This window comes from Oryctolagus cuniculus, chromosome 12, assembly GCF_964237555.1.
Source record: "Oryctolagus cuniculus chromosome 12, mOryCun1.1, whole genome shotgun sequence".
NCBI lineage: Eukaryota > Metazoa > Chordata > Mammalia > Lagomorpha > Leporidae > Oryctolagus > Oryctolagus cuniculus.
In genome coordinates this window covers 76,223,023-76,237,828 of record NC_091443.1, presented here as the reverse complement: position 1 = coordinate 76,237,828, position 14,806 = coordinate 76,223,023, and the positions used below count along the sequence as shown (strand labels likewise).

The following is a 14,806-nucleotide window of genomic DNA, read 5'->3' as shown; positions in this document are numbered from 1 at the left end:
CAAGCTGACTTACCTCAAACAGTAGAGTTAGAAACATACCAGGGGATTCGAATTCAATCCCATCGAGGTGGCATGTACCAATGCCATCTCACTAGTCCCAGTGATCAATTTCTGTTCACAATTGATCATAATGATAGGACTAAGAACCAAAGGGATCACATAAACAAGACTAGTGTCTGCAAATACTAGCTGATAGAATCAAAAAGGGAGAGAACGATCCAACATGGGAAGTGAGATACACGGCAGACCCATAGAATGGCAAATGTCCTAACAGCACTCTGGCCTCAGAATCAGCCCTTAAGGCATGCGGATCTGGCTGAAATGCCCATGAGAGTATTTCAGGCATGGAAAGCCAAGACACTCTGGGGGAAAAAAAAAAACCTAAATGAAAGATCTCCACGAGTGAGATCCCAGTGGAAAGAATGGGTCATCAAAGGAGGTACCTTTCTCTGAAGGGAGGAGAGAACTTCCACTTTGACCATGGCCTTGTCTAAAAATGATCAGAGTCAGTGAACTCAGGGGGCTTCCTTAGCCTTGGCATCTCATGACAAGAGCCTAGGGAGATTACTGATGCCATAAACAAGAGTGTCAATTTGTTAAGTCAGCAACAGGAGTCACTGTGCACTTACTCCTCATGTAGGATCTTTGTCCTTAGTGTGCTGTACATTGAGATTTAATGCTATAACTAGTACTCAAACAGTATTTTTCACTTTATGTTTCTGTGTGGGTGCAAACTGTTGAAATCTTTACTTAATGTATGCTAAACTGATCTTCTGCATATAAAGAGAATCGAAAATGAATCTTGATGTGAATGGAAGGGGAGAGGGAGTGGGAAAGGGGAGGGTTGCGGGTTGGAGGGACATTATGGGGGGGAAGCCATTGTAATCCATAAGCCGTACTTTGGAAATTTATATTCATTAAATAAAAGTTAAAAAAAAAAAAGAAAAAAAAAAAACCACTTCGGGGCCAGCGCGGTGGTGCGGTGGGTTAGTCCTCTGCCTGCGGCACTGGTTCTAGTCCCAGCTGCTCCTCTTCTGCTCCAGCTCTCTGCTGTGGCCTGGAAAGCGGTGGAGGATGTCCCAGGTGCTTGGGCCCCTGCACCCACATGGGAGACCTGGAGGAGGCTCCTGGTTTCAGATCAGCACAGCTCTGGCCAAGGTGGCCATTTGGAGAGTGAACTGGTGGAGGGGGGACCTTTTTGTCTCTCCCTCACTGTCTTTAGCTCTACTCTCAAATAAAATATTAAAAACAAAAAAGAAACTACTTCTACTTCCACTTGAAGTTGTCTTATCAGTTCCAATGAACATGTATGTGTCATCTCTCTCCCTTATTCCTGCCTCCTATTTATAAGCTTCCTCAAATTTTTGCAAATAAAAAAGTTACATATAAGGCTGATAGGTAACATAAGATCCATGGCAACTAAGTCTCCCCCCACTTATCATTAAAGGATGGTTCTGGTCCTTGGGATGAGCAGCACTAGCAGTAGCTGAGTACTCCTTAGAAACCCAAATCCCTGGGGTTGCCTCTAAGACCTACTGAGTCAGCAACTGTCTTATAACAAACTCTCCTGTTGGTTCTAACTCACATTGAAGTTTGAGGCTCAGTTATTGTAGAGGCCAAATCAAAGCTTGGATTTAAGAAATAAGTTTGCTGGAGTCAAGGGTGGCAATTAAAAGCAAACCATTCTGCAACTTGAGAAAAGCTGTGAGAATGCTCAAAGTAATCCTAAACATGACTGTAACAAAGATATATGAGCATAAGCTCTATAGTCAAACAGAACAGGTTTCGACTCCTGGATTTTCTGCTGCTAATGAGCTGTCTGATCTTGCTCAGCTTATTCAGACCCTCCTAGTCCGTTTGCTTATGTGCAAAATGGGAAGAGTATCATTAGCCTTGGGTGTTGAATGAGGCAATATATTAAAGAGCTTGGTGGTAGTAACTAGTATGTGATATCTAAGTGTTAGTTTTAGCTTGTTTGTTGCTGTTGACATAATGATTCAGATTATAATTTGCCTAAAAGGCTTCATACTGACCCCACAGGTTACACCACTTTGACTGGAGTGGTGAACCCTGTCCCTGCATGCACATTTGAATTGCCTAAGGAGCTTTTGAAAAATACCAACGCTTGAGCCCTGCTGTCAGAAATTCTTATTTAATTGGTCTATAGTGGGGCGCTGGCATCTATATTTTTTAAGAGGTCCTCAGGTGAGCCTAAAATGCAGACGGGGTTGAGAAGTACTGTTTTAAAACAGGCTTTCCAAACTTGAATGTGCATAGGAATCATCTAGGGAACTTGTTAAAATGCTAGTTCTCGCTCTTGGGGGTTGAGGTCTGAGATATTCTAAGAAGTCCCCAGATGACAGGAACTTTGGATAACAAGGAATTCAGATATTGAGAAATATTCAAGTTCCTAGGGAAAAACAAACCACTCTTCTGCCTGTATTTTTAAGGGGAAATGGAATCAGAAGGTAGGGAACTATATACAAGTTTTATTTAAAGGGAAACTTATTGCTAGCAGCTTTTAGCAAAATAGAGCATTGCTATGCTTTATGTTTCTTGATTGCTTTGTTTCATGTTTCTGTATTTGGTATATAGATTTGGATTCTGGAAAGAATAGCAGCTTTCGGTATCTTTGTCATCTTCGATTTTTTGAAAATACACATGTTAGTATAAACATTAAAAAAGTAAGATATTACCATGATATTTTTCTACAACAAGAAAGGAAATGTTCAAATAGAGCATAATTTCTAATATTTTGAATACAGGAAATCTAATATCTCTTGATGGCACATTGAATTCTTAAATATAACAGTGAATTTCAGATGAAATACTTGTTAAATGTGTTAGATTTATTGAATTTCTTCATTAGTTAAATCAAGTGTTCAGAATGATGCAGTTTATGATAGTCAAAATCAAATAAAGCAATTTTAAAATGCCAATAAAGGAGCAGAACTTAAGGATTTATAGTATTCTCATGTCAAACAAAGGTATATATTAATACTATCTACAGAGAGTGAACTCTGGGAATGATGTTTAAAGAGATATTGTTGAAGAATATGATCTTTGAAAATTATTGTAGACATGGTCTCCCTCTTCATCTCTTCTGCTTCCCTCCATCCAGATAAAATACTAGAAGCATGCAGAGTGATTATTATGGAACTAATAAATTTAGCTGACATGAAGCACACTGGAAACAGGGATCAAAACACATGAATTATTTCCTCTTACAACTCTTAGCCAGAATAAATATTAATCACTGATATCTACTTTAACTGAAAAGCTTAAACAAGCTTCCCAAGAACATTCATGCCCTGTCTAGAAACCTATGCTCTATTTTAGGGCACAACGTTAAAATGAGTACAGCATCTTAGTCCTTGAAAAATAAATTTCCATGTGTCTTGGGGACCACAGTGCACAACATGTGGGCTTGTGGCTGCTGGGAATGCACACGTGCAAATGAAGAAAAAAGGGAGCGAGCTTGGAAGCCGAGGCTAACAATCTTCCATCGCATCACTCCAATTCAGAGTTAAGAATCTGAGCTTCTAACCTGTGCAGTCTTGTCTCCTGTATAGGGAGCCTGTTTGTGTCTTAAAGGTAAAGATGGCAGGCCTGTAAAACACAGTGGCTGGCTGGTCCAGTCAACCATGTGCATCTGAAAGTGGCAGAATAGAGAGTAAGGCACAACCTCTTTCTGGGCCCTAATAAAGTAGCTGTTCATCTGTGGTCAGCGCACCACGAAGGACCTTGAATCCCTTCATTCTATTTTGCAGAAAGCCATCGGACAGCTTTGCATCATCTAGTCCTATCCATCAAGGACTTCAACCACCACTCGCTGCTGGAAGCTTTCCTCTTTGGCTCTTTTTTTCCTTCACAGACAGCTCAATAACTTGTCTGTGGAGCTGTGATAAATGTGCTATGGGCTTCTGAACTGTCTGTTTAACAGAACTGCATTTCAACTTATAATGCCTTGACTAACTGTTTATCAAAATATTTTATTTGTCCTGATTTTCCAAAGGCTTCAATTGTTTCATGCTTTGCTTCATCAAGTGGTTTTCAAGGTGCACATAGCAGACTGCCAACTATCTTCTAACATAGCAGCTCTTGCTCAATGAATAAGTGGTGGACTTAAGGGAACATAACTGGCAAACTCCAGTACGTCACAAGTGCAAGCTTCTAATGATTTTCCTTCATTTTATGACCACCACACATCAGCTATAGTTTTAAACACCAACTTTATGGCTGCCTACTGTGACTGGCAGGATGGAAATTTCCTAGCGGATCTGTCCTCTCCTGTAAGAACAGTAGTCAAGATCACAAAACCTTATTTGGGCACAATTACTGGTTTCTGCTAAGGAGACCCAGAATGGAGCTATTACAGTAAATGAGTAACTTCTCACTTTGAAAGAAGGTGGTTCTTTCAGATCAGGTGGGAGGTCAATGACAGGGCAAGGAAAGCAAGCTCATACTGCAGCTGTCTGCAAATGAGCTTTTCCTGCAGATACAGTAAGGACACATAAGTCCAATGGGGAGGTTGAGCATCACCTCATCTTTAAAATCATTTTACTTAAGAAAAGCCTTCACCCTTGTTTTTCAATTTTCATTCTACTTTAGAAAAAATATCCATACGTTTATCATTAAATTGCATTCATTTTGGGAACAAAGACTTTTCTTTCTAGTTCATGGCCAAAAGAAAAAGGGGACACTGCAGTGGTTGCAAAGTACATGTCAGTCCTCAAAAATTACACTAATACTCAAGCAGGAAATTAGGAAATTGTAGGTAAGTGACATTTAAGGTTGTTACTGCTTTTCAGTTATATTTCTGTGGACTGAATGCTTAGGGTACTTTTGATTCATACATTAATGAATTGAGGCAAGAACTGCTTGTCTGATGCATGGCATTAACTTCCCACAAATGTTTTAATAAGAATTATATTTTAAGAATTCAAATGGGGTAGCTTAAGTAGGATCTTTTTTGAAAAGTCAATCATTAAGAGCCTTTTAGTTTGAAGCCATATCTTGCTTCACTGTAAAAGTCCTGAAGAACCAAAATCTACAAGCAGCTGCCATTTGCCATTGTGAACCAGAATAAGCTGGCCTCATTCATTCAGTTAATTGAAAACAAAAGTTGTCTAAAAATCAAGAATTGATGAGGTTTTGGGGCCAGTGCTGGGGTGTATCAGGTAAAGCTGCCACCTCTGGTGCCAGCATCCTACATGGGCACCAGTTTGATTCCTGGCTTTTCCAATTCTGATCCAGCTCCCTGCTAATGCACCTGGGAAAACAGCAGAAGATGGCCCAAGTGCTTGGGCCCCTGTACCCATGTGGGAGACCTGGAGGAAGCTTCTGGCTTTGGACCAGCCCAGTCCTGGCTATTGTGGTCATTCGGGGGAATCAACGAGCAGATGGAACATCTGTCTCCTCCACCCCATGTAGCTCTGCCTTTCTAATAAATCTTTAAAAAAAACAACTATGGGGTGTTGAAATAACAGTTCTATCTTATAGCAGCCTAAGGAATGGACTTTCTTGAATTTATAAATTAGGAAATAAATTCAATATTGCATTAAACATGATTTAATGAAATATTGAATTCTAAATCATTTGGACAGGTATTTAAGCAATCTTCACTCCTCCTTCACTCCTGCACTGAGTCATTTGGGCAAAAGTCAAACCTGGAGGGTGGTACCTATGCAGTACTATGTAATGAAGCCTTTAGTTGTCTAATGACATTTGACATACTATTCAGTTTTGTAGAATTCTTCTAATGCCAGCACTACCTTATGCTATACTCCTGATTTTGTTTGAACAGCTGAGGTCCACTGAAGCAGTCCCAGCTAAAGCTGATAGGTGATAGGAAGGCACCCAATATGCTCTGAGTAATATCTAACTTGTGGACAATTAATTATATACTATTATAGAATGATTGTCACTAAAGTGGATTAAAATTGTTCCAACTAATACTATAATCCATAGCTTCCTAATACAGAATGAACAATAGATTCCAGTACACATCTGTGGTAGAAGTGGAGCTAATTCAGTCAGTGTGGGGAGGCAGAAGATTTGTATCTTTCCAAGAGCTCCATCCCACTTTTGCAGGATTTTACCATTGCTACTATTTAAAAAAAAAAAAAAAAAACACTTTCCAGTATAGCAAGGGAGATATTGGAGGCATTTTCTTTCTTCTAGTTCATAAGTGTATGCTTCGTCTAATCCTTTCCATTGACAACATTCTGGCCCCACTCATTTGTTTTTGGCACCCACAAAGGACCACCAAGGTCTGAAGGAGAAAGAGCATCTGCCACTTCCCTCTGTTTGGGACTTCAGGGTCTAGACTGGCTGAGTTTTCTGTTGTCAGGGAGCAAGTCCAGGAGATGAGTTCTCCAGAAGCAGCGTCCCATCAACTCATAGTGGCTCCAACAATGGTTGTGGAGGAGTCTCACACTAGTTTGGGCTCAAGCAAGGCTGCAGGATGCATTCATAATCTCTCACCAGCAAGGAATGGAGAGCTTATGGGGAGGGGACTAATTGACCAAAATAGGAAATATATTGTGTGACTTTAGCAGTGTATATCAGTGTGTCCATTTTCTGGAAACTAACATCTAAATGCCATCTGCATCTTCTATTTCATCCTAGCTAGCCTCTTTGAGCTTTTGTTTCTCTATAAATTATAATGATGCTAAAACATGAACATGTCAACTATTTATTGAATTATTGTATTGCTGTATAAACAGATGCTGTTAAATGATCTCAGGACTAATGAGAATAGTGGAGATTATCTAGGAGCACCCCCTTCATTAAAACGTAAAGAATGGTTGGTGTTTTACTCTGTCTGGTTCATGGGCCACATCTCTCCTGATCTCAGCCCAGCCCTCTTTCCCAAGATCACGTGATGCCATGTTGGCTGCCTCTTCTCCATTCCTGGCTCTTAGCAGGCATTACTAGTGGATCAAGATGTTGTTTATTGCTGGATCCAGATATAACCTTAGACATCTTCTGCAGTTGTTACTATTTTTTGGGATGTGACATGTGAGATGAATCTGTCATTTTAATGTGTGAGGGGCATTATACTCAAAGTAAGCTGATAAGTGATGCTCCCCACTTTGAACATTCTTTTACCATGAGAAAGGAAGCAGGAAGCTTGTTTCTCTGAGATAAATTGAAGGTTCAGGAAAATTTAATAAATGCCAAACACCATGTGTCTCTCCACTTAGAGAACAGGAAAGAACATCCTAACTTTAGAAAACTAGGTATAAAGGCGCTGTACTTGTTCATTTTGCTTCTACGCTTGTGATACTGCTTCTTGGCATCCAAACTCTCTGGATGCCTGAGCTACTGAGTACTAATAAAGTAACCTTGTAGAGACAAGTTTCTTCTGGCCAAGTCAACCTTAACAACTGAACCATGGATATGTTGCTAAAGTCAGAGTCCTGTTGTCCATAAGCCTTTTATTCCTCTATCCTAATTTTATGTATTCAGAATGAAATCCTTTCTGTTGTTCTAATAACTTAAATTCTTCAGGTTTTTGTGTATGTGTAATGCATGTGCCATGTGTAATGTGTGCCATATGGCATTAGTGAGTATATAGCCTTTCTACATGTATTTAGCATGTTTTATACATCTCATCTACATTTTTGTCAAGAACAGGTTTATGCTATGCTTTGAACCAGGCTACAGAATCCCTTTCTGGTCTTAGTTGACTCGCTCAACTTGCTGTCGTGGATCCAGTCCATTCATGGCAGTGCATTTTGAATCATCCAGAAAGAATTATTATTTCCTCTTGCAACTATATTCTTTAAATTTCTTTTAGCAGTTTACTAGGATGGGTTCACCAGATAATCACCAGTTCACTGCCAAGTTAACCTTCACATGGACTATCTGGGTGATGTGACAATTGATAAATCAGTTCCATCCACGTACAAGAACATCACTGAATGTCACCCTGCTGATTCCAGATCCTGCTATTGGCAGTCTTCTGTGGATTATGTGAATCCTGGGATAAGAGATTGTTATATAGAAAAGTCCATCTTTCTTGTAAAGTGAAGAAAGGAATATGAATCCTTAATTCTGAAAATACTTGAATCTGTTTTCTTATGCTGAAAACTTAGTGATTTTCAACATCATAACCCATATCTTGATATCAGTTACCTATTCTTACAATGTAACTGCTGATTAAATGTTGCTTCTCGGCTGGCGCCGCGGCTCAATAGGCTAATCCTCCACCTAGCGGCGCCAGCACACCGGGTTCTAGTCCCGGTCGGGGCGCCGGATTTTTTGCCGGTTGCCCCTCTTCCAGGCCAGCTCTCTGCTGTGGCCAGGGAAGGCAGTGGAGGATGGCCCAAATGCTTGGGCCCTGCACCCATGGGAGACCAGGAGAAGCACCTGGCTCCTGCCATCGGATCAGCGCGGTGCGCCAGCCGCAGCGCACCAGCCGTGGCGGCCATTGAAGAGTGAACCAACGGCAAAGGAAGACCTTTCTCTCTCTCTCTCACTATCCACTCTGCCTGTCAAAAAAAAAAAAAAATGTTGCTTCTCAGGGCTGGATGTTGGATATGCTTGACTTATATAGTCTGTTCTTCATTCTGCCTCAGTTAAAATTTCTGGTTGGCAGGCTTAAGTGAGCATCATTGTTCCCCCTACAGAGAAATGATGGGATATGCCCCCCCATTTGTTTTCAAAGAAAAGATTCAAAGTGTTTTGTGCATATTTTGATTTTTGAAACAATTCAAAATATCAGATTAATAACATGGAAACATATGCAAGCCTCAGTTCCATTTGCTGTATGTTTTAGAAATTTACCTTGATCCTTCTGTCTTTGCTTTCTTTGTCCTGAAGGAATGCTGTAAGATTTTTAAGGTGGTAGGTACAAAATCCCTTATCTTTCTGACCAATGAAGTGCCAAAAATATTTCATGGGAAAAATTGATTTGTAAACCACAGACCCAGAAAAAAATCAAGTGACCTGAACATAAAACAAGTAAACCAAACCATGTATTTAATTGTATCATGGGTGACAGGATAGAAGAGTAGAACTGAGAGAAACTTAAAACATTAGATGGTTTGTTATATTTTCAGGACTCAGAAAATTACAAGTACCACAGATATCGATTATACTGATTATAGCTCAAAAGAAGGAAAATAAAAGTAGGAAAGGGGAAAATAAGCCAAAACGGGAAGGCGCCCATCACCAGTAGTAGTATACCTCTGGATGTCCAGGGATATATACAAGTACTTACTAAATGCAGCAAATTCATTCTTAGGAGACCCTGCTTAGATCACACAAAGGCCAGAACATCCTTATTCATGGAAAGGAGGAAAGTCCAGGCAAAGCGGTTTCGGACAAGGGGTGTCTGAAGTAGCAGGTTCTGTTTGTTTCCCCAGCTCCGTCTTCTCTCTCCACTGGGTCTGCATCTTTGTCTCCTGCTCGCTCTTTGCGTCTGCACCTGCGCTGAGGTCTCCACAGGTCTGCCCTGCCTGTTTCCTCCCAGAAGGGTGTGTGTCCTTCCCCAGGTCAGTATGGTTTCCTTGCTCTGCTGTCACTCACCCTTCTCTTCACAGCGCCGTGTTTACTGATGTCACTTTGGTAACTTGAAATTGATTCATGTGTGAATATTTGTACCACAACAATCAGCAAATGACACAAGTCAGGGATTTAGTTTATTTTTTCTGTAATATTTTGTTAAACATTTGCAGCACACAACTGCCAATGTTCCTTTAGGAGGCTGTAGTGAAACTTAAAAAGAAATGTGAAATACTTAAACGGGACAAACAAGTACTCCATAGTACTCCTAAGGTATTTTCCTTGAGCCCGTAAACTCATTTCTTTTCTTCTCCAGTATAATTCAGCTGATGTATGTCAGCATAGCAATAGAATTCTATATTACTAAGTAAAAAGTGATATCACCATAAATCTAGGTAGGTTTTTGTTTTGGGTTTGGAAAATGTGACTTTGTGGAAAAGTTCATTATGTACAAAGGAAAATGTTTTCACACCACACAATGATGCTTAACAGGGTCTACATGCCAGATCATTCTATATGGGTTTATTCTTTTGCTATCAACTTGAATAAACTTAAAAACAAGTGAACAGCAACTATTTGGGCTGTCATTTTGTCTTTCTACTCTGGCAGATACAGGGAATTTTGATGAGTCCCTGTTGAAGCTTTCTGTAAATCTTCATTGGATAGGTTTTTCCCCTCTTAATTTAAGGTAAAAAAATAGTTCAAAACAGTCCCTATTCATCTGTTTTATATCACTGCAAGGGGGAAATGATATTTTATCAATTGTCCATTCTCAATTCATACGTTGTAAAGACTTTAATGTGAAGAGTGAAGAATATCATTTTGTTGAAAGCTGAAAGCAAACCTAGCACTATAAATGTAATTAATTAAACTTGAATTTGGCAAGGATCCTGACATTTTCATGTTAAAGAACACCAAGTGAACACAAATACTCTGTACATGTTTTCAGTTAGTGGTGTGAAAGTTAGTCATGTTTTATGAAATTTATAACAGCTGATTTTTCTCCAAGGCAACAAAGGAGGTTTGATTATGTTAGAATAGTTAAAAGCCATGTTTTGGCTTTCATTTTTTTGAAGAATTGAAAAGGTCTAATTAGACCATCGTGTTATTCAACTGTAAATATTTATGGTAATTGTGATATCATGAATGTTCATGTACATCTAAATACTTTATCTAAATAAAGGACTATTTGCTGTAAAATGAAGGTCCAAGGTGACATTTAGAAATAAGTTTTGTTCCTTTGTTTAGAAAATTCTTGTAAAATCACCTTGCTAATCATAGAAGTGAAATACATACAGCAAAATGATTTTTTCTTCTTTTGGCCAGAGCTGATATAATAAAGGAAATCAGAGTTAGAATAAAAACCTTGACTAAATGTTAGGTTTCTGCTCAATTTACTACCTAAATAGAAACATGAAGAACCATGAAAGAAGTCTCCTTAAAAGCAACAGAAGTATTTCTATAAATTTCTCTTTATATGACAACAGCTTCAAAAACTCCTCCTCCCTTGTGCTACAAAAATGTGACACCTGCAGCCTAGGTTGAGGCAGCTCATTAGCTGAGCTGTCCCATGCGTGTGTGTCTGCCATCAGCAGCTGCTGAAAGAGGAAACACTCACCCTGCCAGATTTGGGTCATGAGGTCAACAGGTCTCATTTATTATTCAAAATTGCTGTCTGACCTCTTATCTCCTAGGTCAAAGGACGTTGTATTCCAGTTGGTTGAATTCTTTAATGATGAAGCCACTATCTTGCTAGATAATAAAATCACTTCTTCCTTCTACTGGGCATTGTGATTTTCTCTTCCCCTATCTGAAAATGCACTATTTTGAATTATTGAGTGGAAGGGCCACTAAAGAAAGCCACTGGTTTTCATTTTTCTTTCTTAAAAAAAAAAAGATGTCTAGAGATTTAGATGATTGTGGCTGTGGACAGTGGAAGTAATTTTCTTCACTAGAATTTGAACCTTTCAACCCACATTTGAAATTCCATCACTTCCTGTAGAGCATCTATACTATGCAGAAACGAAGCAGTGTCTGTGCGGATGCCCCTGAAATGTGGGTGTAGTAGGTTTCCAAAGCAAGAGGAAGTGAAATCAGGTTTTTCTGGTTAACATTTCTTTCAGGAAGAGAAATAAGTTACAAATTTTAACATGTCTTCCAATTCAGAGATGTTTGGGCACATTTATCTATGCTGTGCAGATTTTTAGAATCCAAGAAAAAGGATTTTCTAAGCCACTTCATGATTTTTATGTCTCATCTCATAAAACACAATGAGAGAAGCATTTTAAAACCCACTCCCATAGAAAATATATTTGAAAATATTCAGACACCTAGCCCTAGGCTATAAAATTAGCCATAAACATTTAATAAGCAATAGTGTGTGAGCTGGGGTTGGGTAGCTGTGCGTAGCATTCCTATAGAATGATTTTAGTCTTTGTAAAACGCAAAGCCAAAGGTCGCAATGGTCTGCCCTTCAAGCAGATATGAGATGTGACCATGTGCTTTGTGACACTGCACATGAAGAACTTTGACAAGCTAGTAAACAGAATGTGGCGTGCCTGAATCCAGTGAGGCATTATACAGATAAAGTTACTACTCCAAGCTGGGATATATATCTTTTTCACCAATATTGAATCTATGTCTGTGTCTTTATAGATAGCAGTATGTATATAGATAGATGTGCAGCAGTTCCTTAGGGGATAGTCTAAAAATGTCAAGTCACACTTGCAAGGAAGGCATTCCCAGCAACCAGATCTCTGCCCCTTCTCTGAATACGCTCTGCAGCAGGTGGTCAAATGGTCATTTCACTTCCTCCCTTGCCGCCCTGGTCTTGCAAGATTATTGCCCTAAATGGCAATCAACTGCCTGATTGGATCAGAAGCTTTTTTCCCCAGAACTGTGTGTGTGTCTTAAGTCTTCTTTCATATCTGAATTGTTATCCTACATCTAATTTTATCACTCTTCACGGATAACTTTCACTAGGTCACCAGAATCCAAGTTTCCTCTTGATTCCCTGCTTTGTCTAAACCATCTTATGTTTGAATCTTACAATTAAAATTTTATACAGTGTCTGTACGACTCCTAAGTGGGAACTCTGTTTTGTGTTTTATTAGTAGGTAGCATTAGAATAAATCCTATGCACAAGGATCAATGTATGGTAATAAATGTCTCCAGTTTGTTTATGGACACATACTAAACCAGAGAAAGGGAGACAAGATTCTGTCTCTTCACCCATGCCCTTGCTCTGTGTGCTCTGGCTAAAGGCATTTTGCCCTTAGAAGGTGATAGAAAAGGTCAAGAATGAGTTTGATCAGATTTCCCTTCCAAGTCATATATTGCACAGTAGTTGAAATAATCTTAAGGATGAACATGAACATGCCATGTTACACAAATATTAGTTTAGCCTTCCCATTTCATTTAGGATATAATAGCAAGTGTGATTCGGCTTCCAGTTGGGTCCTTCTATCCACCCCCTCCATGTTCATGTTTGTCAGTCACCTCCCCATTTTCTGTGCTCCAGTTCTCAGGCCAGGTTATCCTGCTTCACACCTCTGAATTTTCATAGCCTATTGCAAGTGGTACACATTCAGCCTTCTTTCCTATCACCTAATTTCTACCCATCTTTCAGCTCTTATCTTAAAGATCTCTTGAGGCCATCCTTGGCCTCCAGGCTTCATTAGGTTTACACGTGATTATGTATCCTCACAGAATCCTGTGATTTCTTTTCAGATAACTTACTTTCATATGTAATTAGTAGTTATTTCTCCTTTCTAGAAAGTTCTTATTTGAAATTAGAGAAAATGAAAAGCATACATGTGCACACACACACAAACAACCTACCATCTGCTGATTCACTCCCTGAGTGGCTGCAACAACTGGCACTGGGTCAGGCTGAAGTGGAGAGCTTCATTGGGTTCTCCCTCATGAGTGGCAGGAGCCCACCTCCTTCCATTGTTTTTCCCAGACACAATTGCACAGAGCTGGATTGGAAGTGGAACAGTTGAGACTCGAACCAGCCCCCATATGGGATGTCGGCCTCACAGGTGGCAGATTTACCCATTGCACCCCAATACCTGCCTCATTTCTCCTTTATTAGATGATGTTATGGCTCCTGGTGAGATTGTAAGGATTATAGGTGATGGAGATCATGTGCATCTTGTTTTCCACTCTAAGATCTGTATTTTGGAACCTGTCACATAGTAGATATAACTATTGAATTAATGACACTGTTATTCCCTTTTCTCCATTTATAGCTGTCCTAAATGGAGTGCTATTTATCCAATAGGAATTTATATACAGAAAGTCTCTGTCCATTTCCCAATTCATTCTCTGTAAAGGAAGCTAAACACATTTTCCTCCATTGGACCAAGGTGGTGGATAACTGACTGGGGCTTTAAGGGAAGGCAGAGTATGTTATGAGTAATTCAGTCCTTAGTAGATAGAATGTTGGAGAGATTTCAGAAAATGAGGCTCAGAGGCTCTGAATAGCTATCAATAATGTGACCATCGCTGTCCTGTGGACACCGGGACTCAGCTGATGGCTTCATGCATCACCATGAGTGATCAAGAGCAATCCATGGGCCCCTGGGTCAAATCCAGCATGCTGTGTTTGTGAAAAGTTTTGTTGGAACACAGCTAAACTCATTCATTTATGTATTGTCTGAAATTGTTTTCATAACTTAACTGCAAAGTTTGGTGGTTATGATAGAAAGTGCATGACCTATGAGTCTAAAACATTTAATGCTTTGACCTTTAAGAGAAGGTTTGCTAATCCTTGGTCAAGACTTCATAGAAGCAGCAGCAACCATAAGTCATGGATTGTTTCTTCCACACATATCATAGTGCTTGCCACCAAGCATGGTTCAGTAAATGAATGAATTAGTTAGACTTTTCTGATTTAAGTGAACTTCTGATTTGTGGAGCTTATGTTACTAAGGAGGAAGCAACATTTACCCATTAAAGTATCTGCATGGAGGAGAAGAAAAGCAAATATCTACATATGGACAGACAAGGCAACTCAGAAATCCTGGAACCTACATCTGGGTCCAGGGTCCAGGGATTTTAATTTGGGAATATAGTATGGATTTTCATCACTTAAAGTATCTTTATATATTTCAAAGACACAGGGGCAGAGAGACAAAAGCTGGTATAGTCAGGGGGAGCTCTCCCATTCACTGCTTTATTGCACAGATAACTCTAGCAGCTTAGGGCTAGGCCAGGCTGAAGTCTAGAGCCATGAATGTCACCCATGTGGGTGGCAGTGACCAGATACTTCAGCCATTTCCTGCTACCT

The 14,806-nt window shown here is 39.6% G+C and overlaps 1 protein-coding gene across 3 annotated transcripts in view; it reads left to right on the top strand.

Moving 5' to 3' along the window:
• The window catches only part of WDR72 (WD repeat domain 72), a 243,332-nt gene that overhangs the window by 188,268 nt on the left and 40,258 nt on the right, over positions 1–14,806 (top strand). Inside the window, exon 19 of one of the 3 annotated variants that reach the window (XR_011380912.1) lies at positions 9,375–9,503. The exons of the other annotated variants lie outside the window; for them this stretch is intronic. The gene's annotated coding sequence lies outside the window, so the exon portion shown is untranslated. The remainder of the gene's footprint in view (positions 1–9,374; positions 9,504–14,806) is intronic. 3 annotated transcript variants of the gene reach the window in all.